This window comes from Hipposideros armiger, unplaced genomic scaffold (genome assembly GCF_001890085.2).
Source record: "Hipposideros armiger isolate ML-2016 unplaced genomic scaffold, ASM189008v1 scaffold_114, whole genome shotgun sequence".
NCBI classification, from domain to species: domain Eukaryota; kingdom Metazoa; phylum Chordata; class Mammalia; order Chiroptera; family Hipposideridae; genus Hipposideros; species Hipposideros armiger.
The window spans coordinates 1720707-1742433 of NW_017731464.1; the positions used below are offsets into that span (position 1 = coordinate 1720707).

The following is a 21727-nucleotide window of genomic DNA, read 5'->3' on the forward strand; positions in this document are numbered from 1 at the left end:
AAAAAACTGCTATAAAGACATTATATCTTTGTGTGTGTGTGTGTGTGTATATATATGTATATAAAATATATAAAGACATCAATAATCAGGATATGGTAGATTAAGGAATTTTATCAATGTTAAATTTACTATGACTATGGAAGAAAATATCCTATTATTAGGAAATACACTAGGGTAAGAGTACAACATAGGCAACTTACTCGAACATAGCTGGGGGGCAGGGATAGTTGTGTGTGGGAGTGTATGTAGGAGGATAGATAAAAGATAAAGAAGGGAGACAGGGAATTCTTCTTAGCCAGGGCTTTATTCATTCAAAAAGTTAATGACCCAAAGTTTTAGGTCCAACACCAGACTACCTAGCTTCTTAGTTATGTACTTAGTTATGTCAAAAAAAGGACTGGAAAACCTGCAATATGATACAGAACATCAGGCCTAAGCAAATGTTTGGATTTGGCCCTTCTTTTTCTGCATCATGTTCACTCCTAACTACTGACTGTTAGTCAGCCCATTATGCAATCCATAATAATTTGATCTTTGGGGAAATTTCCACTGATCTGAAGACACCCACCCTTCTAGGAGGGGTGCCACTGAATGACTTCATTCAAAATTGGTTAAGTTCCATGAATAAAATTTAACACTAATGTAGCATGGTGTTTTTAAAAACTTAGACCCTATTTCAGTGTTTTAATTGTTTCTGCTGCTTTCTAAAAATGTGACCCTCAAACAAACTAGTTAGCCCAAGTCCAGTTTAATCATGAGAAAAATGGGAATAAAAACAATACCCACTTTATAATGTTGATGTGAAGAGTAATTAAAATTATACTTCCTGACATGCAATAGGTACTCAAAAAATGTTAAGACAGTAAACAAAATGCTCTACTTAAGAAGCAGGGAGGCATTTGTGCCTTTTATTAAGATGGGTAATTGGTGAAATTTTTAATATGGTAATAGAAATAGAAATTAAATTAATACATGTATATCCGTGCATGTGTATGGTATGAGACACAATTGGGAAAATTTGAATACTGATTGACTAACACTAAGGATTATTTTAGGTGTGATGAGCATATGCCTTCTCTAAATGTTTTAGAGAAAATTTTTGAACTATAATGAAATATATGATATGGGATTTGCCTAAAAATAATAGGGTGGAGGGTAGAGACAAGACTGACCATTAGCTTATAATTATTAAAGCTGGGTAATAGGTACAGGTGGTGAATCATCATATTATACTTGCTACTTTTTATGTTTAAAATTTTTCCATAAAATGCTTTTTTAAAAGAAATGAAGAAATTCAAAAGAAAATAGGCAACATTCACTTACTAGCAGGGACAACAGGGAAATTAGTTTAAAGTTTAATAAAATGACGACTGCAGAAATAAGGCAGGAAAAAAAGTATAAAAACTTTTAAAAATCTGGAACAATAAATATATTTTGGTATTTAAGGAATTCAAGAGTTGAAAATAATCCAATATATGTACCCCAAGGTAACCACTAATATCAAAATATGTACACCTTGAAGTTTTCTCCTGTAGTTCCCAAACTTTCCTTTTCAAAGAAAATCTTTGTTATTCTTGACCCTCACGAATCATTATTACAGTTATGTTTTATTTCTACACCTCACATTTTCCTTACCCTCTTCCTTTTCACTATTTTCTTCTTATCTTCCACATACCCTTCCATTTCAATTTTCAACCACAAATTTCAGACTACAGTGAATACAGCTGAAGCAATGAAAAGTAAAATTAGATACAAAGAGGGGCTTATTGGCATTAGCCACAAATATAATTACTTTCAGTTTGGAGGAACTGGAAACCACCATATTTCAACATTCAGTAGCTCCTGTTTCCATGCTGAACAGTCCAAACTATGTTACTGGTTACCCATACTAGAAGTAGTGTTTCTTAGTATGTACAGCATTTTATTAAGAATTTAAACAAATTTACCTAAACCTTGACCAGCACACATTTAGTCATAGTAGAAAGCAAAATTTGGACTCCAAGGGCCTGTGTTTGTATTCAGGTTCTGGCAAATACCAGCTGAGTTCATTCATTCAACATGTGAGTATCTCATACATACCAGGTACAGGGACAGTAACAAAGGTGAACAATCATGTGTAAGTAAATGGCTGCAGTGTTTTAAGAAATGCTACAAGAGAGGCCTATGTAAAGTTTATACATGCACAAAATATGTTAACTAAAGATTAGATGATCTTTCAGATGCAAAATTCTATCAATTTAATCCAAATTTCTGTAAGCCTCTTCTTTTTAATTAAAAGGGAGTATCCAAGGGTTGCAATTTTCTAGCAAATGGTGCTGCCTAAGCATTTAAAAATTTGTAATAAAAGTAACAGCTGACATTTATTAAGCACCTAGTAGGTGCCAAGGATTAGGAGCTTCTCATACATTGTCTCAATCCTCACAACAATCCCAAGCAGTTAAGTAGTATTATCACCATTTTACAGATAAGGAAGCCAAACTTCAGAAAGACTAAAATAACTTACCCAAAATCTCACACATTACAGAAAGAAGAAAACAGGGACTTGGATCCAGATCTTCTGATTCCAAAGCCTATTCTCTTTCCACTAAACTATCTCTCTCATTTTCTTTCACAACATGAAAACAAAATTTCCAGAGATCTCCTTAGGAGCATCCAAGAGAAAAACCTTTAAGACAGCCATGAAGTACAAAATGATCACTGATGGTGAGAACCGTTTTGTTTTTTTTAATCAGAGATCTGCTATATATACCCTCTATAACAAAAGATTACATAAAAGAGATTACAAAACGAAAACATAACCAATATTCAAGGTAATAGTGACATGAATACACAGAAAACTAGCTAATAAAAATTAATGAGATTTTGTGATTTCTTCCAACTGTTTTATATTTTGCCTTTACTTGCTTCAACACAACCAATCAAGGAGGAAATGGCCCAGCATATTTTAGTGTACTAACATGGTGTGTCCACATAATTTACAAGTGCATATTACCGTGTATGGGAAATACAAAACAAAGTATATATGAAATGGTGTAAAAAATATGTTAAATGCAACATAATTCCACTAAGTCTAGAATATCTAATCATCAACAAAATGTAAAGCTATTTTGAAATAATGTAGATGTTTATTTTCTGTATAAACTTCATTAAATTCATCTTTTTGTAAATTTTTGCCCAGTTTATCAATTTTAACTGCAAATCTGAACCAGCAAACATTCCTGAAAAATAACACTTTACAACAAACGAAGAAAAATTTTTATGCACAATTCCAAAGCTCTTTAGCAAAAGAATTTGAATCAACCTAAGTCGCCGGATCCTGGTAATAAGTTTTTCTTCAGAGCTCCTTCAAATTACATAGTATTTACCCCAAATTTCGCCTAACAGCAAATTTTAAGAGTAAGAAAAATTAGCTTTGAGGCAGCCTTCACTGTTTAGTTCAATTAAAGATTTTGTAGAAATGTAAGTCTCCTTCATTCGCATTTACCTCAAACAAAAGATCGGTTTCAGACGTCCTCAAGGATTCAATGTTCATGGTATACATTTCCCACGCACCATTAACAGAACGGGGCCCAAGCAAGGAATCACACAAAAATAAACTACCAACTACACGTATTCATGATTCCTCTGAGAGATTTTGGAAATAAGTATCAGAGCCATTTAAGAGCCTTCCGCGTCCCGCACGGAGGTGACAATATCTTAGCTTTCATACCCGCACAAGTCAGGCATAACAAACAGACCAGCAAAAAGCCCCCTTCATCCCGACTCCCTCAGCCCCAACCCCAAACATGCTCTTCTCTCCACGTTTCATGCACAACGTCGCTAGCCCAAAGGCTCTCAGCTCAAGCTCCACCGCCTCTCTGCAAGGCCCCATGGGAACGGGTGCTCCCTCACCACCGCCTGCACTGGCTGTCAGGACTGGGCGGCCTCAGCAGGCTCTGCGCCCGTGGGGAAGGGGCCGCCACGGCCTCGCCAAGGGCTGTTCTCGTTCCTCCGCCCAATGCAACGGCGTCAGGCGGCTCTTCCAGATGCACGGTCCCAGCACGGGTGCCCGGCCCGCCCGGCCCTCCGGGGCAGGGAGGTGAACCGACGCGGTGGCAGTGCAGCCAAGCTCCCTTGCCTTCCCTTCCCATCCCGGGGGTCCCGCAACCTCCTCCCGCCCCCGCCGTCTGCCCGCCGCCATTTTGTGCGCAGCCGCTGCGACACAGATACAATAGTCGGCCCGAATCTCATAGGAAAGGCTCAGGACCCCCACGCTATGGACTCCCGCCTTCCAGCCCCCTGCTCCCCACATGGCAGCGGTCCTACCTATGCCTACCAGACTAACAGCCGGATCCCATTTGCGCCCCACACAGTTTAGAACTCAGCTTCCAGTCTCGACGCCGAAGAAGCTACCGCCTCCAGAAAGATGCACGCATGCGCGCCTGCCGAGCCTTTGCGAGCCCTCCTCTGTTCCCGGCGCCTGCGTACCGCCGACACCGCGCTAGCCTGGAGGCACGAAAAAGGGACGGACAGAGCAGGTTCGTTCGGGAAGGGGGCGCTCTCGCGTCTACTCATGCATCTGCAAAACTCAAGCACCTTTGCCTGTCCTATCCAAATCATGCACATCTCTAAATACCTGTATTGTCTCACCTCCTCCATGAAGTCTTCCCTGATCATTTTTGCCTTCAATAACACATTAAAATAGGTAATATTCACCTGGCACTTGATATAATGCTTTGTATGGTTAAGATTTTACCTGCCTTTGTTGTCTAGCCTTGTACATTTTTTGCATCCCTATAGCAATCATGTGATGGCATATCATAGACACTCAAAAATTGCAGGAAATAGGGCCTGCCGAGTGGCGGAGTTGGTTAAGAGCTCACTCAAGAGTTTGAGCTCTGAGCAACAGCGGTTCGAGTCCAGCCCGAGCTGAGCAGCCGCTGAGCTGCCAACTGGTGGCAGGATGGCTCAGCTAAAAAAAACCCAAAAACACACACACACAAAATGTCAGGAAATTAGAACTCAATTAAAACTTATTGAGTTAAAAGCTTAACACTCAAAATCCTTTCATGTCATTTCACAATAAAAATGTGTGGTAGATATTTTAACCTTTATTTTACTGATGAAAAATCTTGGGTTGAGAGAACTTGAGTAACTCCTCAGGGTTACTCTACTTACTATATCAACATAAAAACTCAATCATTGGGCAAAATCTGGGAAAACTCACAAGTCCTGCATTATGGATACCAAACACATCACACACAACCTACCCAGTTTTAACTAGCACCCAAGCAGATGTTTTTCTTTCATTCACATTAAACATAGGAAAAACTAAAATAAAAGTATTTTATAAAATGTCTTATCAGATTTTTCTTTCAAACTAAAAATCTTACCTAAGGCAACAACAAGCCAAAATCAAAGAAAAGCCAACAAGCTCTCCCCAAACTCCTAATCAATGTTTGATGTTTCCTTCCATACAGTTCTTTATAGTCATACAAATATACACAAACATGTTATCTGCATGTAATGGGAAATATTCTTCAGTACTCTTTCCAAAAATTTATATATTAGCCTGCTATTTGCTTTTCTGATTACTGACATTTCTCCAACTATCTATCTATCTATCTATCTATCTATCTATCTATCTATATATATATATACACACACACACACACACACACACACCCTCTTTTAATTGCGGCATAATGTTCATAGTATGGCTCCATCATCAATCATTCAACCTGTTATTGAACACTGAAGTTATTTTCAGTTTTTTTGATACTACAAATATTGCTGTATACAAACAGCCTTATGAAGTGATATATTTTTTCTAAAGGCTAGAATTCTAATAGTGAGACTGTTGGATTAAAAGATACATATATATACTAATACATATACATATATATATATATATATATATATATGTATATGTATTAGTAGACATTGTTGGAATACTTTCCAAAGAGTTTGTACTGTACAAAATTCCACTAAATACGTAGGAGAATGACCATTTCTCCACAGCCTCACTTCTTTCTCTTTAACTCCGAAACAAAATTTAAGTATCATTGGACTTGTCTGTTCTTTAAAGGTTTGGTAGCATTCACTTTTGAAATACTGTGTCTGGTACTTTTTCTAGGGGCTGCTCTTGAACAACTTTAGATATTTTATGATATCTGATTTGATTAGAATTTCTCTCTCCTCCACAATCATTTTTGTAGTTTATATTCTAGAAAAGCATCTATGTCATCAAGGTTTTCAAACTCATTTCCCTCATGTAGGGCAAAGTAACTTCTGAAATTCCTTACATTCCCTTTATTTTGCCCCCTTACAAAGCTTTGTTTGTTTCTACAGCACTTATCACCTTCTAACTAACATACCATATAATTTATTTCTTACTGTTTCTTATCTATCTCCACTAGAACATGAGCTCTATGATGTCAGGGATATTTATATTTTCTTCACTGCTTTATCTCCAATATGCAGAATGATACTTGGCACACAGTAGAAACTCAGTGTGTATTTGATGAAAGAATGAATGACACTGATGAGTGAAAAATTTTGTATGAGTGAGTTAGTAAGTGCATGTGTGTATGTATGTGTGTGTGTGAAGCTGTTGAGCATCCTTTCAGATCTATTAGCCATGTACATTTCGAAACTCCTTTAAAAAAAAATCCTTTCAATATTCTTTGCTCATATTTCTAATGAGCTGATTGTCTTTTTTTTATCAAGAGATAGTTGTTAATATATAAGAATATTTATTAACCTTTTGTCAACTATGTTGCAATTGGTTTCTCCCCACTGACATTTTGTCTGAGTGTCTTTTGCCATTCTAAAATTTAATATAATCAAATGTGTCAATCTTTTTCTTTATGACTTTGGAATGTAATCTTTCTCTTTATGACTTTCGAATGTTCTTTTTTTTCTAAGATCCCTCACCCCACCCCCAGAGGCACATACACCCAGAAATTATATAAAAATTCTCCCAAGCTTTTTAAATTTTTGCATATAATTTCACAATTTTAATTTCAGTTAAATGTTTAATTAATCTAAATATGTTATTTTTGTGATATGAAGTAGAAAGATAACTTTGTTTTCTTCCAAATGTATTAAATCAGTCATGAAGTTACCAGATATTAAGTAACCCATTTTCCCCCCCACCACCATTGAAATGCCTCTTCCCTTTAAAAAACAAATACCAACAACACAATATTAAGTTCCCATATGGGAAATGAATTTATGGACCTTGTAGTCTGTCATACTGATCTCTTTATCTATCTACGGATCAGTTCCATTTGTTTATTCATTAACTGAGCCAATAAGTATTACTTCAGGGCCTACTCTGTGCCAGAAACTCTTGTGAGCACCAAAAAGTCAGTGGCAAACCGAAAGGCAACACTAACTCCTGCCCTCATAGCACAAACAGCCTTGATGGGAAAGACAGCTCTGAGGTGAAAGCTAGTTTGGCATACTTGGGAAACAGCAAGAACGCCAGCGGCTACAACAGCATGAGTAAGAGGGAACAGAGGAGATGAGGTAAGGAGAATTGGGAATACTTACAGCCTATATTAGTCTGGTTAGGCTGCCACAACAAAATACCACAGGCTGGGTGGCTAAAACAAGAATATATTTTCTCACAGCTCTGGAGGCTGGAAGTCCGAGATCGAGGTGTGGACAGGTTTGGTTTTTCCTGAGGCTTCTCTTCTTGGCTTGCAGTTGGCCACCTTCTTACTGGGATCTCATTTGGCTTTTCTGTGTACACACGTATCTCTGGTACATCTCCTTCTTCTTATAAGGACACTGGTCACATTGGATTAGGGCCCACCCATATGACCTCATTTAACTGTAATCACCAAATATATTCTAACTAGTACTAGGGGTTAAGACTTCAACAGATGAATTTGAGGGGGACACAGTTTAGTCCATAACGGGGCATTTTAAGGGCTTTGGTTTTTACTGTGAATGAGATAGGAAGGTTTTGAGCAAGGAGTGACATAATTTGACTTATATCAAATTGAATCCATAATCTGTGTCACAATTCTAAAGCACTGGAAGATACAGCAGTCAACAAAAATCAAGTCAATCAAGTACCTGCTTTCCATACAATTTATTTTTTAATAGAAAAAAAACAATAAACAAATATATAATGTAACAAAATAAAGAAAATAAAGCAAGTAAGGGGGAAAGATGAAGTAGGGGCTGGGTAATGCTTTAGATAGAGTAGTCAAAGAAGTCCTCTCTGATGATGTGACATCTGAGCAGAGATATAAAGGAAAAGGGGCGGGNGGGAGCGGAATTCATACAGATATCTGGAAGAAGAGCTTTCCACTAAAGCATACATCAAGTGCAAAGGCCCTGGAAAGGAGCACATTGATGTGTTTCAGGAAGAACAAGGACAGCTCAGTTGAGGTGGAGTGATTGATGTAAAGAAAGGATAAGATGGGCCGGAGGAGTGACTCAGTTGCTTAAGAGCTCGCTCAAGAGTGTGAGCTCTGAGCAACAGCGGTTCGATTCCCAGCCCAATCTGAGCTGCCGCTGAGCTGCCAACAGGTGGCAGGATGGCTCAGCTAAAAAAAGGATAAGATGAGGATGGAGAAGTAGCAAGGGACTGAATCATGCAAAGCCTTATAAACCACTCAAGGCAATATAGAACACTGAATAAAATACTTGGGTTTAGGAGTCACAAGAGTTACCTTTCTAGCCCAGGCTCTGATATTAACCTCACCAGATTTCAGTTTCTTACAAGTGAAAAGGGGGGAAAGAGGGGACTAGATAAGCTAGCCCATAAGACATGAGTCTGGAAATCTATAATTTGAAAGATAATCATCAATATTTATGGCATCCCTGAGAAAAAAATGTTTTTATCTTAGAATCTACTACTTCAAACTTTTATATCTTTCAGTCTCCTTGGTCTGCTTACAGAACTTCTTTCCCATCTAAAAATGTCAATGTTCTTGCCTTGCAACAGGTGAGGACACAATGAGAAGTCGCAACCCAAAAGAGGGTCCTCACCACATCACGCTGGCACCCTGATTTTGGACTTCCAGCCTCCAGAACTGTAAGAAATAAATTTCTGTATTTTACAAAATAAAAAATTTTTTTAAATAAAAATAAAATAAATAAAAACGTCAATATTCTTTTTTTTAAAAAGATTTTATTGGGGAATTGGAGAAGGGAACAGTGTTGGGAAATTGGGGAAGGGAACATTGTGTTTTTTCAGGACCCATCAGCTCCAAGTCAAGTTGTTGTCCTTCAATGTTAGTTGTGGAGGGCACAGCTCAGCTCCAAGTCCAGTTGCCACTTTCAGACTAGTAGCAGGGGAGGGCACAGCCCACCATCCCAGGTGGGAGTCGAACCGGCAACCTTGCTGTTAGGAGCATGTGCTCTCAACAGCTGAGCCATTGGCCACCTGTTGGCAGCTCAGCTCGGATGCAGCTCACTGGCCCATGTGGAAATCAAACAGGCGACCCTGTTGCTAACAGCTCACGTTCTAACCAACTGCCGCGGCCGGCCCAAAAATGTCAATATTCTTGACAGAAAAAAGGTATCCTACCCCACATCTTAAGTACAACAAGTACTGAGCAGCTCTATCTAGAGCTCAGTTTCTGCCTGCTCAGCACAGTTACTACTCAATGCCAGAAAGTATTAGAAAAAAGAACAGTCATCACAAACTTGTTCCTGTGTTTTGTTGACATAAATGGTACTTTGTCTCAATGACACAAAGAATCTCATCACTATCTCGTCTCAAATACAAATGTCTAATAAGTAGGAGTTGCGGGCAACTATTGCCCTCCTTCTGTCTTTAAAATCCAAACCTAATTATTCGGATAGGTGCAGGGCCGTGATCAAAGTTTGAGGAGTCACAAGCCCTTTCATGTCCTGCAAAAGAACAAAAATATCAACAAAACTCAAGTTCTTGGTGTGACTGGTTAGCTCAGTTGGTTAGAGCATGGTGCTGATAATACCAAGGTTGCCAGTTCGATTAGAGCATGGTGCTGATAATACCAAGGTTGCCGGTTCGATCCCCGCATACACCACTGTGAACTGCGCCCTTCCTGAAGAGTCAACTATGACGCCATAGCATGAAAGCAATGTGTAACCAATGACCATGGCTGTTCCCCAATAAAATTGTAAAAAAGAAAAGAAAATTCAGTTCTTACTGGTACTTGAATTTTGCAGCATTTGTGTCAGACTATAAGGTGTGTACTCAGGTATAGTATATAGAGAAGTTTAGAAATTAACTCAAGAAAACAAACAGTTTTTTGTCCGAGTTCATATCAAAACTAGTACAATGGTGACCAAAAGTCAGTTTACCTCTTCTGTTACGAATATGTTTTGTTCCCGAATATGTCCACAAATTCTTTGATACATTTCACTTAAAGAGGTGAAACAAAATTCCACTCTCCTTGAGTTGAGGTCAGACTTAGCAAATATGGTGATGTGATGCTATGTGACTTCCAAGGCTAGGCCATAAAAATGATAGCTTCTGCCTGACCCGTCCTTCTCTCTTTTGGATCACTCACAGTAGAAAAAGCCAGGTGCCATGTTTTGAGGACATCCAAATAGCCTGTTGAGAAGCCCATAAGGGGAGGAATTAAAGCCTTCTGCCAACAACTACCACCAAATCCACAACCATTTCAGTGAGCCACTTTGGAGACAAAACCTCCTGCATCAGTTAAGCCTTCAGATGACTGCAGCTTAAGTCGACATTCTGAAAGCAATCTCATCAGGGACCCTATCAAGGACTGTCTGGCTAAATCAGTGCTGACTACCTGACCCACAGAAAGATAAAACTTTTATAAAAAGTATATTATTGTTTTGAGCCATTAAGTTTTGAGGTAAATTTTTATGCAGCAGTACATAGCTAATACACTTGTTATCTGAAGACTAGGGTCTCAATTCATTAAAAATACAAATCAGGGGGTGACCAGTTAGCTCAGTTGGTTAGAGTACAGGCTTGTAACACCAATGTTGCAGTTCGATTCCCACATGAGCCAGTGAGCTGCACCCTCCACAACTAGGTTGAACACAACAACTTGACTTGGAGCTAATGGGTCCTGGAAAAAAACAGTTTCCCAATAAAGTTTAAAGAAACAATTATCTTTAAAAAAAAAATCAAAATCATGATACATCAATCAATAAACAATGACCTGGGATTTAGAAACAATACAATTTTGACTAAAACTCTAATTTAAGTAATATTAACAAATAGTTTCCTCAAACATAAAATAAGAAGAATCCTTTACCTTCAGGATTTTCATCTTATGAATTTGTTACCCCTATACCATTGGTTATAGAGTCTACAAAAGCAGTTCAAGAAAAAGTTCCACTTCAAGAACAGAATCATTAAGAGTTCTACAGACACACTCCTGAATGAACCATCTGGTGGAAATTATTTTTAAAAAACAACCATGTAGGGACCGAGGGGTAGCTTCGTACGTTGAAGGCCACTGTCTGCGGAATTCTTGCCTTCTGCAAGAGATTGAAATCATGGCAGGTCCAGAAGCTGACGCCCAATTCCAATTCACTGGTATCAAAAAATATTTCAACTCATATACACTCACAGGTAGAATGAATTGTGTACTGGCCACATATGGAGGTATTGCTTTGCTGGTCTTATACTTCAAGTTAAGGCCAAAAAAAAACTCCAGCTGTGAAAGCAACATAAAAGGATTCTAAGCTGTACCTCATCTGTTGATTTCCCATACCTGGAGAAGCTAATGTCAACTCATCATGTGATACTCAATTTGTACAATAAATTATGGACCTGGGAAAAAAAAATAAAAAATAAAAAAACAATCATGTAAAGTCTCTGTAAATTGTCCGAAGGGCATACAGCAAGTAAAGAAACACTTATTCAAAAAAATCTACTAAATCTTGGTAAGAACAGTGAGAGTCTGTGGCACTTGACCAATGGCCTGCTATCTCAGTGTTATTGAAGATGAGGCTCCCAATTCCCCTCGCTCCCAAATGATATGGTCTCCCTCCAGAAGGACAGACCAATAACCTTTCTTCTCCCTCCCAGCTCCATGTTACAGAGGATAAATTTCTGGCAAATAAAGCAGAGCGGTTTAGGGATCTCTTCTTAAACCCAGCCCACATTCATAAATTCAAGGCTCAATCCCAGATAAAGCCCTTCAAATATTTTGTGGCCCTAAGTGGCCTTGTCACAACACATTGGTAGGGCAGAGATTCCATTCCAGGAAAGGCAAGGCCAGAAGACCAGAAGCTACTGCCCCCACCCAGAGTCCTGCTCATAAGCCAGGGTTGTCATTCCACAAAAAGTGGGCCACCATCCCCAAAACCTGCTCTGGAGCAATGACTAGAAGATTTTGCCCAGGCAGAGAGGCTAGCAATAACAACAGAGAGCTTTCAAGCTCTCCTCAGAGGTAATGACTTTACTGAAAACACAGTGTAGGGAAGTTGCATGCCTACGAGCAATCTCAGAAATAAGGAAGAAATTGGATATTGGATAAGAGGAAACTGATAGCTTTATGATATCAACAAGCTAAACAGATAGGCCAGTAGGTTTAACAGAGAGAACCAGGGAGAGAAAAAGCTAAAAGAGCCTCCTGGGGACAGAAAAAAAAGTGTCAGAAATTGGTCTCAAAAAATACCCCAGCAAAGGAACCCAAACTGAATTGAATCAGACTGTGGAGAAATTTATGTCTCAGGGTCGTCAAAAATAGCAGAGCAATCAGCCTAACAGAGAACTCAAAGAAAGAGAGAGTCAAAGAGAGCCCTGCTAAAACACTGTCGTCCCAGAGTGACTTAGGCTCATCCTGAGGAGCAAGAACAGAAGCTGCACATTGCAAGGGCAATAGACTTCACTAAAATAGTTCAGTTAAGTCACAAAACAAATATGCAAACAACAGCAAAAACAAGTGCCAGAGAAGACAGACAATCAGCATCTGGGTTTGCTACAATATATTACGGAAAGTGTCCAGTTTTCAACAAGGAAAATTACAAGATACATGAAGAAACGAGAATGTGTGGCTCATTTGAAGGAAAAAAATACAGGCAACAGAAACTGCCTTTGGAAAGGCTCAAATATTGAATTGAACAGATTTCATAATAACCATTATAAATATATTGAAAGAACTAAAGGAAACAATGCTAAAAGAAGTAAATGAAGGTATGACAATCTTGTAACAACTAGAGATGTCAATAAAGAGACAAATAATTTTTTTAAATAACCACATGGACATTGTGGAGGATAAAGTACAATAACTGAAATAACAACAATTGAACCCTAGAGGGTTTAATAATAGCTTTGAACTGGCAGAGGACAGTATCAGCTATCTTGAAGACAGACCAATGGTGATTATGCAATCAGCAGAACAGAGAGAAAAACTAATGGAGAAAAGTTAACAGAGCCTTAGGGAAACGTTGGATATCAAATGCACCAACATATGCATAATGGGAGTACTAGAAGAAGAGAAGAGACAGAGAAAGGAACAGAAAAAAATTTGAAGATTTAATGGCCAAATACTTCCCAAATTTGATGAAAAATATTAATATATATAATATATATATTATATATATTATATATATATAATATATATATTTATATATATATATATATATATATATATCCAAGGAGCTCCATCAAGTAGTATAAACACAGAGATCCACACACAAAAATATTATAGTAAAAATGCAAGCTATTGTTCACTTAACCAGATGGGCAAAAATGAGAGACTGATAGCATGTAGTGGTGATTAGGACGTGGGGAACTAAGCAGCCTCAAATGCTGGTGAATATGTAAACTGGTAGAGCCTTTTTTATTTTATTTTATTTTATTTTATTTTATTTTAGCTGAGCCATCCTGCCACCTGTTGGCAGCTCAGCGGCAGCTCAGCTCGGGCTGGGCATCGAACTGCTGTTGTTCAGAGCTCAAACTCTTGAGCAAGCTCTTAACCAACTGAGACACTCACTCAGCCAGCCCAAGTAGAGCCTTTTTAGAGGGCATTCTGATGGCATCTTAAAGCAGATGCAGATAGTATAATTTATTTACACAATTTAAACCAGATAGTATAATTCATTTACACAATTTCAGTACTTACCACAGTACCTGGTATATAAGAAATCAATGCGTGTGTGCTAAAAGGATGAAAGAAGAATGCATACAGAGTAGACATACACTAGTGAAAATTGAGCTTATCAGGGTAAGGTTTTCTGGAAGAAAGTAAAGTTTGAGCTGAAACTTTAAAGGAGGCTAGGGTTTGAATCAGTGAAGAAAGAAAGAAAGAAAAAGAATATCCTTGGAGAAAAAAAAGCTGAGCCATAGGGCTCAAAAGGCACAATAAATATGGTAAATTGGCATAAGTCAGGTTTCAATGAAGGAGAAGAGTAGGAAGTTGGAGAGCAAAAAATGGAAATTTCTCCACATGGAGAAGTCTACCTCCTTTTCTAGGGCCCAAATTAGATGCCACCTTCCCTAAGAAACCTCCCCTGTACCCAGAATTAATTGCTAGCTCCATTGCACTTCCACAGCCCCTGAAGGAAACCCCCTTTTCACTGGTTCTCAAACTCTATCCTGCATCAGAATCACCTGGTGGGTTTATTAAAACACAGATTGCTGGCCCCACCCCCAGAGTTTCTGATTCAGTAGGTCTGGGAAGCACAATCTGAGGCTTGCTGCTCTAGTTAAATTGCCTCCTTTGAATTCCTAAAATACCATTATAGTGAGCAGCTATTATTTTTGCCTTCCAACATTTATCTTTCCTTCTTCCAGTAACCAAACCCTTGTCCAGAGGGGAAACCACTTCTAAGTAGCTTAGGTGTGGCTGATATGCTTCCCGTAACCATAGTAGATACCATATTTCCCCATGTATAAGACACTCCCATGTATAAGATGCACCTTAATTTTGGGGCCCGAAATTTGAAAAAAATGTATTACATAAAGTTATTGAACTCAAGTTTTTTCATCATAAAATTCATACAACTCCTCACTTGCGGGAAATGCATGTAAAAAAACTACAACCACTGTATAAGACGCACCCAGTTTTTAGACCCCAAATTTTTCAGAAAAGGGTGCATCTTATACATGGGGAAATACGGTACATGACCCAGACCTGACCAATAAAAATATTCCATTCACAGTAATTGATTCATGAATGAGAATGTAGCCAATTAGGACCTTCCCTGGGATTTTTCTGCCAGAGTTCTCAGAGACAATGCTCTCTTTCTGCCAAAGTTGCTAAAGCAGATAAGATGTGAGTCTTGGGCTTCTGGTGACCCTCATGACTACCAAACGGAGAAAATCTGATAAAGAGAAAAGGAGGATGTGGATGCCATCACTTGAGCCCTTATATGCAGCCATGCCCAAAGCCAGACTATTCCATAGCCTTTATAGTTCCATGTATCAATAAATTCCCATTTTCCTGAAGCCCGTTTGAGTTGGATATTTGTCATTTGTGAACTAGAGTCCTGACTAACATATGAATTGATAACAGAAAAGGCGGGGTGGGGTGGCAATGACAGATCTTAAAATATGGAATGCCATGAGGATCCCTCTATCCCTAGCTGGGAAGTAATAGTCTTTATTCTGTGGTTACAAAGGAGCTGGTTCAACTGCTTGCTATAACTTGGAACGCTGCCTTTGTGTGGATCAAACCTAAACCTTTAAAGGCTTTTAGAAACATTTTAGATGTGAACACATGACCTAAGTTGATCCAAACAAACTAGGGGAAAATATTTATTTCATTTTAGTGGAGAGTTCCTCCCTGCCTCTACCCACAGACACCACCAAGGAAGTCTCTGTCCTCTATAGTTACAGGCAGCTAGCTCCCTTCCCTGCACAAGAAGCCAGTCTTAGGATGAAGCCTCCATTGAGAACAGCAGAATGAAGAGAGGAAAAACTTGGGTTCATAATGACATAAGTGAGCTATTGCTGATCTTTCCCAGTTTGAAGCGCACCCTACTGCTGGACTCCAATTATGTAATACAATAAATCTATTTGTTTGAAACAGTGTTTTCTGTATCTCAAAGTTAAAAGGTATCATAAGTCATATAATTGGCTACTTTTTTTTTTTTTAAAGATTTTTATTGGGGAATTGGGGGGATGGGAACAGTGCTGGGGAATTGGGGGAAGGGGAACAGACAAGTTGCTGTCGTTTTGTTCTTCAATCTAGTTGTGGAGGACGTTGCTTCACTGGCCCAAGTTGGCACCATCATTGCGCTCTTCCCTGGCGAGGCAGATCAGTCACCGGCTTCTGGACGGCCGCTCACTGCGGCTGCTGGCCGCTCACGCTGGCTGCTGGCCGCTCACGCTGGCTGCTGGCTACATACGGTAGCCCATGGCAACCCACTGCCACAGGGAGTGCAGCCTACGCCGTCGCCGGCGACTCATGGCAGCCCAGCTCCAGGTTGAGCTGTTGTTCAGCATCTTAGCTGTGGAGGGCAGTGTCACTGGCCCTCATATGTGGGATCCGAACCGGGGCCCTCTGGCATCCCAAGCGAGTTCTTAACCATCGCGCCACTCGGCCGGCCCTAATTGGCTACTTTTGATATCTAATTCTTACAAGAAAGAACAAGCTTCCGTCAACTTGGTCCATCTGAAAGCAAAATGGAAATACCGTTGAGCGTTGCAGAGGAGGTATCTTTATTGCCTATAGACAGGAATCCCAAAATGTGTGTGAGTCAGAAAGTCACTAACCTTACTAGGTTGGAAAGCCAAAATCTCAGCCAAGCTAAATTAAAGAAGAAGATGCAATAGAAAATCTGATCAAGATCTGGGAAGACTCAAAAAAGCAAGGCAGCCTAAAGGGCCAAGGTCCCTCCTGCCTTCTCCCACCCCACCCAAATTACTCTAGGTGGGACTAAGGTAAATGCCACAAGGTAATAACCAGTCTCTGGAATGCAGATTGGAGACAGGGGGAAAGATAAGCTGTGCTTACCCACCTCAAAGATTCCCCAAGACCAAGACAAGTAGTTAAATCCAGTGAAGGGGCTTAACAGGGAAAGAGGCCTATTCCTAAGGAATAGGAATGAGCATTCACATTCAATATTGATGCGGATGGGATGCAGTTTTTCTGGAAGGCAATTTAGCTTAATAAAAACCTTTTAAATAAAATGTCTCTACCCTGGATAGAAATTCTGTCTTTAGGAACTGATCCTAAAGAAATGAAGGCTTAACAACAGATATGTTCATGTCATTTTTAAAATGGTCAGTCACTGAGAGCCCTTCTAGTTGCTGGATGGGATGCTGCCTAATTCATGAATTGCTTAATAAAGCCAATTAGAGCATCAAAAAATAAAATAAAATAGCCAATCATTGGAAACAATTTGAAATGTCCCCAAATTACCATTTCATTTCACAACGCCAGGCACTGTGCTAAGCATTGGGGATACAACCATGCACATCAAGTTAAGTGCAAAAATCCAGTGTTCAGAAACTTGTCCACCAATTTGACAGACCAGTTTTATGTCTGTTAATTCTAACAAAAATGCAAGGATTGTATTTTGTGTATCTTTGCATTTTACTTTTTTTCCAGTAACTTATTTTTATTGTGTTTTACAAAAATATTGGTCTGTGACAGATTGGTAATGTTTAAAAACTGGTCCTTCACCACAGATACTTTGAAAAGCACTGGTGTGGAGAATTTATAAAATGGGGGCCTGACTGGGTGCAGGAAGCCAGTCGGTGTGGCCAAAGATCATAGCATAGACTGAAGATACTGGCAGTGAAGACGCTAAGAAATGGAAAGACTTGAGATATTTAGGAGGAAAATTTGGTATGACTTTGTAATACTGTAGATATGGAGAGAAGTGAAGGATATGTCAGTGGCGATACATCAGATCTAAGTTTATGGCTTATTCAGATGATCTTGCCATTCATTCACTCAAGGAACACTGGAATCGTGTAGCATCTGGGAGAGGGGATCATTAGTTGTCTAGCTTGGATATGCAGAGTTGGAGGTGTCTCTGACACAAGTAGAAATGCTAAATAGGCAGTTAGATGCCTAGGCTGGGACTCAGAAGACACTTATAAATTATAAATTTGGAAGCATTGGTATGTATCTAATAACTGATGCTAGGAGCCATCAAAGAGATTACCTAGAGAGATAATACAGAGTGAGAAGAGATGATGGTCAAGGCTAAGTGTTGAGAATAGGTAATAGTTAATGACTATGAAGAAAAGGATGAGCTTGCAGAAATAATTGAGGACAAACCACCCAATTGTTTCATAGCTGTATAATAGAATATTATTCAACAATTAAATTTTTTAGATTTGTAAGATTAACTGAAAAAGTTTAAAGTATCCATTGTATATTTGTTTTTACACAGAAAAAAATATATGTATGTAATCATATATCCAAAAGTATCGTATTTTGCAGTGTATAATATGCTCCCGTGTACAATGTGCACCCGTTTTTGGCTCAAACTTTCAGGAAAACGGAATTAGTACTCCTCATGTATAATGTGCATCCTTACTTTTCCCTCACAAATTTGGGCAAAAAAGTATGCATTATAGATGGCAAAATACAGTATATGTCATAAAAAGCCTGGTGTTAACAGAGATTGAGGGATTTTCTTCCTGCTTATTTTTATTTCTACTTTTGTATTTTTTCTTTTTCTTTACAATGACCTGATTTTTTCTTTGTGCCAAAGCAAACGTTTAAAAATGTATGTGTATATCAGGATACAGTTCTCAGATTTAAATTATAGCTGAAACACAGAAGGTATATCAAATAAGAACCCTCAAGTTGTGACTAAAGATTGCCAAAGTCACATAAGGATTCATTGAAAATACAATCTCTCAGGCATGATAAATTTGTACTTTCTTCTGGCCTGGCACCTATCACGACAACATACTAGCACCATGGAAAGAAATAGCTTACCAAAAAAATTCACAAAATCAGAAAGTGTTAGAACATTATATTAAAGAGGAAATGTATCTAGGAAAATATTTGTAACTCATTATAAAAAGCTAGTTCTTTTATACAGCCCTATCAATCAATAAAGGGGAAAAACATAACTCAGTAGTAAAATAAATGGGCAAAGTATATAGCAAAGAAAGATGTACAAATGGCTATTAAGCATATAAAAAGATGCTCAACTTCACTTATAAGAAAATGTACATTGAAACTATGTGGAGATACCATATCGCCCCTATCAGATTAGCATAGATCAAAAAGTATGACTGTTGGCTAGAGTGTGCCTGTAAATTGTTGTGATCTCTTTGGAAGGCAATTTGGCAATATCTATCAAAATTACAAAAGATTGAAAAAGTACATGTTCTTTGAATCAGCAGGTCCACTACTAGGAATTTATCCAGCAGATGTATTCATAATTACACAAACATGCAAAAGTATCCATTGAGCACTATTTGTTATTGCAAAAAAATTGAAAGCATACTAAATATCCACCAATAAGGAATTAGCTATATTATGGTACATCCATCCAATAAAAATACTACGAAGTTGTAGAAATGAGCAAGGAATCTATTTGTGTAATGATCAGGAATTGCGCTATGATTAGTGAAAATTAAAAAACAAAAAGCAGAACGCTGTACAGTGGGCAGCCAGAATATATATACCCTTTGTTAAAGAGAAAGCTACGGGCCCAAAATGGCATCACTTGTGCTAAAGCCCATGACATCAAACCTGAACTTAATACCTCACCTAATTGCAGTTTCAATCTTCTCCAGAAATGTAATGTTAATCAACCCATCTGGAATTTTCTGGTCAAGCACAAGTAAGGTTATCTGTTGACTTGGGCCCTCACCCCTCCACCCCCACTCCCTTCCACCTCCTTTGAAAGGAAAAGAGGCAATCTGCAAAATGAAACCCTTGCCATTCTCTCCGCCCCACAAAAGAAGATGTCCTGGCCTAAAAATAACCCTTTCTTTTCTTTTGCTAATAGCGCTCTTACCCCAGCCTTCTTTCTGTAAAAACCTTCCATTATTTACAACCCCTGAGTGTCCTTTTACTTGCTAGATGGGGTGCTGCCTGGTTCACAAATCGCATAATAAAGCCAGTTTAATCCTCTAATTTAAGCAGTTCAGTTTTGTACTTGAACACCTATTAAATTTGAACTATGTAAATACACTGCCAATTGAAAATAATTTTTAACAAGAATGTAATAAAAAAAATAAGTTTCTCTCACATTTAAAGCTGAGAGATATTAAACAAATAAGGCAAGAATGTCAAAAAAGATAAAGAAGCCCATTGCATTAGTTTCCTAGGGTTGCAGTAACAAACTACATACTAGGTGGCTTAAAACAACAGAGATTTATTCTCACATTTCAGGAGGCCAGAAGTCCAAAAGCAAGGTGTTAGTAGGGTTGGTTCCTCCTGAAAGCTCTGAGACAGAAACTGGGATATACCTCTCTCTTAACTTCCGGTGATTGCTGGAAATCCTTCGCATTCTTTGGCTTGTAAATACATCACTATAATTTCTGCCTCCATCTCCACACCAGCTTCTTCTCTTTGTATCTGCATTGTCCTTTTCTGCCTCTTACTAGGACATTTTCATTGGATTTAAGGCCCACCCTAATCCAGTATGATCTCATCTTGATCCTTAGTTACAGATGCAAAGATCGACTTTTCAAATAAGGTCACATTCTAAGTTTCCCGGTGGACCTGAATTTTGAGGGACAACCTTCTACCCATTATATCCATTATTCCTGCATTTTTTGGCATTACATTGGCTGTCCTAGCTAATGAGGAAAGACAAGAAAAAAAGATGGTATAAAGATTAAAAACAAGTAGAATTATCACTCTTTGAAGATATGACTGCATATATAGAAAACTCCAAAGAATCTACAGATAAATTACTAGAATAAGATTAATTAACAGAGTAACAGTATAAAATCAAATTACAAAAGCAACTGTCTATACATGTTGATGTCTGTACATCAACCAAAAAATCATAAATATTTATGGTAGTGATAAAAATTAAGGTAACAAGAGTAAATCTTTTAAATTATATGCAAGATTCCATATGGAGAATATTACAAAACTTAATTGGAAGATATTAAAGAAAGATCTAAATAAATGTGAGCTATATATTATGTTTATAAATAATAATACTTAACATCACATATATAGCACTTCTCCCCCAAATATGATACATGTATAAATTCAATTGAATTTCAATCAAAACCTCAACCACACATTTTTGGAATTTGATAAACTAATCCTAAAATCTATATGGAAGAGTGCTGGGCCAAGAATAACTAAGACTCTTATGGAAGAAGAATAAGAAGAGGAGAATTGCCCTACCAGATATCAAGAGGCACTGAAAGTTACAATATATAAGAAAGTGTGGCATTATGCAGAAATAGACAAAAACTAACAGAAGGAAAAAGAGAACTCAGAGAAAGACCTAAGCAATCTCACAATGTACCCTCCCATTCGAGGTAGATTAGATACCTGAAAGTAAAAGGCAGAGCTTTAAAACGTTTATAAAAAGATATAGATACGTATCTTTATCACCTCGGGATAGGAAAGAATTGCTTATGTAGCAGTCAAACAACATAACCCATAAAGAGAAATATTAAAGGCCGGCTGAGTGGCTCAGTTGGTTAACAGCTCACTCAACAAGTGAGCTCTGAGCAACAGGGTCACTGGTTCGATTACCAGCCCAAGCTGAGCTGCCACTGCGCTGCCAACAGGTGGCAGGATGGCTCAGCTAAAAAAAAAAAAAAGAGAGAGAGAGAGAGAGAGAAATATTAATGAACTCCACTTAGAATTAACTTTATCAAAAGAAACCAATATTAGGGCCGGCCAAGTGGTGCACTGGT

General features: G+C 38.4%; 1 protein-coding gene and 1 pseudogene across 4 annotated transcripts in view; one reads left to right on the forward strand and one right to left on the reverse strand.

Annotated features, from left to right (window-relative positions):
* ZNF638 (zinc finger protein 638) overlaps positions 1–21727 on the reverse strand; it is a 123497-nt gene that overhangs the window by 72162 nt on the left and 29608 nt on the right. Inside the window, exon 1 of one of the 4 annotated variants that reach the window (XM_019647638.1) lies at positions 4316–4423. The exons of 2 other annotated variants lie outside the window; for them this stretch is intronic. The gene's annotated coding sequence lies outside the window, so the exon portion shown is untranslated. Of the gene's footprint in view, positions 1–4305; positions 4424–21727 lie in introns of those variants that run through there. One more of the 4 variants, XM_019647637.1, reaches the window with a different exon arrangement.
* LOC109385397 (up-regulated during skeletal muscle growth protein 5 pseudogene) lies at positions 11401–11738 on the forward strand (annotated as a pseudogene).